The sequence below is a fragment of the Procambarus clarkii genome, chromosome 86 (assembly GCF_040958095.1).
Source record: "Procambarus clarkii isolate CNS0578487 chromosome 86, FALCON_Pclarkii_2.0, whole genome shotgun sequence".
In the NCBI taxonomy this organism is placed as follows: Eukaryota; Metazoa; Arthropoda; class Malacostraca; order Decapoda; family Cambaridae; genus Procambarus; species Procambarus clarkii.
The window spans coordinates 6,077,416-6,083,659 of NC_091235.1; positions in this window are offsets into that span (position 1 = coordinate 6,077,416).

Here is a 6,244-nt window from a genome sequence, read left to right on the forward strand (position 1 = left end):
ACACGATGCTCTGAACCACTGTACTTAATTTACATACCACGCAAGTTCATGGAGAAGAATGTGACAACAAACTAGAAGAACATTTGGAGAGAAGGAACTTTGTAAGACATCAACACGAGTTCATGAATGGTAAATCTTGCCTCACAGGTTTAACAGAAGTCTATGACCAGGCCACAAAACTTAGACAAGGGTGGACAGACTGAAACTTTTTGAATTTCCAGAAAACCTTTGACACCATAAGAGACCCCATAACCTTTCCCCGTAAGAGACTGGTGCATAGGTTGGAGAAGCAGGCAGGAGTGATAGGGAAGGTTCTCCAGGGAATAAATGAGCACCTAAGCAACAGAAGACAGTTATTGGGAAGAGTGAGATCTTTGAGTGGCGAGACGTCACTAGCGGAGTCCCACAGGGTTCAGTTCTCAGATCTATCCTATTTTTTACATATGTAAATGATCTTCCATTGGGAATAGACTCATTCCTCTCAAAGTTTGTTGATGATGCAAAAGTTATGAGGAGGATTAAGACAGAGGAAGACAGCAAGACGCTACAAGATAACCTGGACAAATTGAGAGTGAGATCCAAGAAATGGCTACAAGAGTTTAACTCAGCAAAATGCAAAGTAATGAAACTAGTTGTAGGGAGCAGGAGACCAGGCACAAGATACCGAATAAGAGATGAAATCCCTCCATGAAACGGACAGTGAAGAGGATCTAAGGTTTGATGTCACACCAAACCTGTCTCCTGAAACTCATTTAAAAAGGATATCATCAGTGGCATATGTGAGGATGGCTAATATTGGAACTCGCTTTCGGAATTGATGTAATAAATCATAGAGAACCTTGTGTATTACATATATCAGACCAATCCTGGTGTATGCAACCCCAGCTTGCAGTCCATATATATATAAATATATATATATTCAAACACAAGACGAAATTAGAGGTGCCACCAGACTCGTTCCAAAACTATCAAGTATGAAAGAAAAGGTTACATGAATTAGGCCTCACGTTGTTGAAAGTCAGTAGCGTTTGAAGATGAACGATTGCTATGTTCAGGAGAATTGATTGGGTTGATTAAGACAGATTATTTAGCACAGGTGCCACTCACTCAAAGAAAGTTGGAAAATTTTCATGTACCTTATCATATTTCCTTTTCATTCAGGAAAATTGAGTACCCAAATGAACCACAGAGACATTTGAAAGGTTTTTCAGTGTCACTAGAAAGTGTTGTGGTGGAGGCAGACTCTATACACAGTTTCAAATGTAGATATGATGAAGCCTACTGAGCTAGTACGCTTTACACCAGTTGGTCGAAAGTAGAGAGGTGGGACCAAAGAGCAGAAGCTCAATCCCCACAGAGGTAACAGCAGAGGAAGGAGAAAGAGAGAGTGGCTACCGGATTCCAAAACTAGCAACAAGTGTAAGGTGATGAAAATAGGAACATGTGAGAGGGAAGCAAATGGACAAAACAAGGGGGAAAAACTATCTCCCCGTAACGAAAAGAGAAAAAGACCAGAGAGTGGATATAACACACAACCTAACTCCGGAGACATATAAAAATAGGATATCAGAAGCATAGTCTATACTAGCTGAAGTCATAAAATTATTCAGGAGCCTAAGTAAGGAGGCATTTCGATCGCTGAACACCCCCTACATGAGGCCAGTTTTAGAGTATGCCGTCCCATCATGGAGCCCCCCCCATTTAAAACTAAAATGAAGTATAAAAAGGTACAGAAGCTGGTTCTAAGGCTTGTCGCAGAACTGCAAAAGATAGGGTATGAAGACTGAAAAAAATAGACCCGACGACGTTTAGAAAAAAAGAAAGAAAAATTCATTTATGTGACCATAATACTTTGAGATGGAATACACTTATATAAACCAATAATAATAATAATTAAAAATTGAAAGAGATGGAAGACGTAATAGACACGTATAAAATCATATTAGAGGATTGAGAGCATGGAAAAGCAAGAAATGTTAGCAATTCATACCAATAGAACAAGAGGATAGAAGATAACAATAGATTAGAACACTAGACGTAAGCTTGAAACTTAGAAGAGCCACAGAGCTGTTAGAAAATTGTCCTTCAGGGTAATAGTAGGGAACTGGAATTAACTAAAGGTACAACAGGTTGTAAAAGTGAACGACATTCAGAATTGTAAAAAAGTAGATATGGAAGTGTAAACTAGGTCAGGAGTGAGTACCTTAGACTACCGGCAATTAGACAATCGAGGTCAAAGAGTTAATTGCTCGATCCAGCAGGTAAAAATAGTACGTACACACACACACACACACACACACACACACACACACACACACACACACACACACACACACACACACACACACACACACACACACACACCACACACACACACACCACACACACACACACACCACACACACACACACACCACACACACACACACACCACACACACACCACACACACACACACACTCACACCACACACGCACACACACCACACACACACACACACTCACACCACACACGCACACACACCACACACACACACACACACACACACCACACACACACACACACCACACACACACACACACACCACACACACACACACACACACACACCACACACACACACACCACACACACACACACACACACCACACACACACACACACACACACCACACACACTGTCGGAAAATCCGACACCATTTAATATATACAGATAATAGCTGTGTTGTATAAACAAGTTACCCATAGAAAACGTAACTTGTAGTGGAATTACCGTCTATAGAAAACGGGATATCATCACCACATACTATTATAATTCACCAGCTATTCTGCTGGGAATTATTCTTAAATACATTAGTCTTTGGACTTTACCATCATAAAAACATCTTATATAAATTAACTTAATTATCAATATTAAAGTAGAGTAAATGTGACCCTTCTATCACTTTCTGAAATCTGGACAAAGTAGGCCAGGCGTCAGGGAGGAGGGCAGCCATTGTTGTGTCACCTCCGAGACGTGTGGAGCAAATTCGGCTCCTATCATTCTGGACAATGTCGGCCAGTAACGTCAATAGTATGGAGTGTTAAACAGCCATTGTTTATAACGAGACCAGAGGCTCACACGGGAGCAAATTCGGCTCCTGTTAATTTTACTTGGACGTAGTGTTATGGAAACCAAAGGTACCATCTCCAACACGATGTCTACAATTCAAGTTAAGTGTTCTTTCCGAAACCCGTTTATCATTCATTTATGGCCATTAATGTCAGGATATAGGGTGACCCGGTTAGATCACGTGGAAGCCTCAAACTAAAGGTAATTAAGCCAGGTCTTCATGTTCCATGTACAGTTTTCTCTGAAATACTTGTCATATATAGGATTCTGGCTTCACAGCTAGCGCACTTTTGACAGGTCAAGACGAGGAAGCAAGATTTGTGCACCAGTTACTGGGTGATATGGAAGCTACCTCAAAGAGGATAATTTGGTGTCTACACCCTAGTTATACCTGGTGGACTAGCCTGCTGTACTATAAGATAAGGAACCTCTTCAATGTATGTAGTTAATTCTGTAGTTTGATTGGCTGCATATATATAATAAACTAATAAACCCCCCCTAATGTGTAGAGGATCGATTTGTGAGATTAAGAGATTATTGCAGAAATACAGTCCACTTATCATTATACAAATTGCTATCGAAGTATATAAATTAACGTAAATATAAATTCATATAAATTAAATAAATATAAATCTCACAGGTCGGTTCCCACATTATTTGGTCATCTTCGAACCGGATGACGGATTATTTGATCCTTTGAACTCACATTTGGTCATCTTAGTACCGGATGAACCAGTTAACCAGTGGATTCATTAAATATACTAGTGCAGTGTGATTTAAACAAAGCCAGTCAAGACGGCGGCGTTGACTCGTGCGAGTTCACGAGCCCCGCTCAGTTCAGTTAAGCCTTAGTCAGCGGTTTCATGCACACCCACAGATATTTGGTGGCGTGTTATTTCGTGAAATGACAGCGCTAATATAGAAGCCAGCCAAATTAGTGGCTGTGTCCTCGCAAGATTGTTCACGGATTTCGTGGTGTTACATTTCGCGAGAGATTATCTACGAATTTTGTGGACTTTATTTCGCGAGGTCACTAATAATATTTAATACTTCTTGATAATATTAGAAGTTTCATAGAGGCTAATTAAGAGGCTATTATCAATAATTGTGTATATTATTTCTCCAAAATAGAGAATTATTTAATATATATTGCACTAGTGATCACAGTATAATATTTACTAATTGCCAACCCACAACAGGGTAGGATATTACCATTGACTAGTTGAACTATTATCGTTCATCCTAGTCCCATTATTACCATAGTCAGTTGTACTATATTAAACAACCTAACACCATTAATGAATGGTCCAGACCCTATTTTGGGTGTAATTTTTATCAACTCGAATTGAGTTGTATATATAATAATTTACTTATGATCATTACACCTTTGAGTGATTAATTAGTGTCTCTACCATCCTAGGGTGATATAGAAGAGCTAACCTAAAGGTACTTCCAGTGACACTGGTTTATCACTCAAATCATTAGTGTGGATGATTGTATATATATAATGTGTATTAATTTTAAGTGCTAACCTCTAGTAGAGGTAGGATTATTGCCTAGTGAGTGCAGAATTTACCCTAGGCTACCATCAGTGCTTGTTCAGTATTATGAGCAGCCCAAGTACAAGTCCCACAAGGCTTCACCAACGAGCCAGTATGGATAATGCAGGGAGAATGAAAAGAACCCTTGCAGGTCTTAAAGGCCACTTAACAAGACAGATCAAGAAATGTGAAGATTTGTCACAACAATCTCAAGTTGATTATGCTGACCTGGAAAGCTATTATCAAGCAGCTGCAGGTAAATTTGAGCAAATCAAATGCCAAATGGCTGTCCTTGTGGGGGCAGACTACTACCATCGATTCATCGGTAGCCCTACTAAATATCAGGGCATAACCATGTTAAAGTCTGCAGGAGGTAAATTACTCTCAGGTCCAGTATCAAGCCTGAGGAGACCTATGCCTGCAGATAAACAATACCAATAGAAATCTAAATTTGTCAGCTGATTATATTTCTCCAGTAGCATTATACTAAGGAGATTACAGCTGACTATACCAACAGAGGTTGATGTTAGTATCATCATTTGAAGCTGAAGATGAGTTCATGAGGCCTCAGTGGCAAATCAGTGAACAGTAGCCTAAACCAGCTACAAGTCACTGCGACCAATGTCACTGAACCCACTGCAGTCTCAGAACCATACTTTACTTTAATGATGAGCTATTCAGTCTTCTGAATCAATTAACTAAATTAAACCCCAATAAATCTGATGACTGATATGATACATTTATTATTTAATCAAGATGTATTCCATGGGCCTCAGTGTTTATATATCAGTGTCCAGTTACCTGAAGAAACTTCAAGTTATATCTAATGTCACTGATCTCACTGCAGTCCCTGAATCATACTTGACTGTAGTACTTGATCACATTCAGTCTTGTGGGTTAAATAATATGTAATAAGGCTTGAATATTAGCCTTTCAAGAGTTGACAGGGAAATGAAATCGCATTAGACTTCTAACCCCTGCAACTCTAGTACGGGACATCCGTCCTGTACGAACAGACACACAAATGTGTGATTATTAACTACTAACATCAAATTAATCTAATAATTCGAAGGAGGAGTATCGGTGTGCGTCTGTTCTAATTAGGACTTCGACCCGTGAGCAGCCCCTGGGGAATTATGTCGGAAAATCCGACACCATTTAATATATCATACAGATAATAGCCGTGTTGTATAAACAAGTTACCCATAGAAAACGTAACTTGTAGTGGAATTACCGTCTATAGAAAACGGGATATCATCACCACATACTATTATAATTCACCAGCTATTCTGCTGGGAATTATTCTTAAATACATTAGTCTTTGGACTTTACCATCATAAAAACATCTTATATAAATTAACTTAATTATCAATATTAAAGTAGAGTAAATGTGACCCTTCTATCACTTTCTGAAATCTGGACAAAGTAGGCCAGGCGTCAGGGAGGAGGGCAGCCATTGTTGTGTCACCTCCGAGACGTGTGGAGCAAATTCGGCTCCTATCATTCTGGACAATGTCGGCCAGTAACGTCAATAGTATGGAGTGTTAAACAGCCATTGTTTATAACGAGACCAGAGGCTCACACGGGAGCAAATT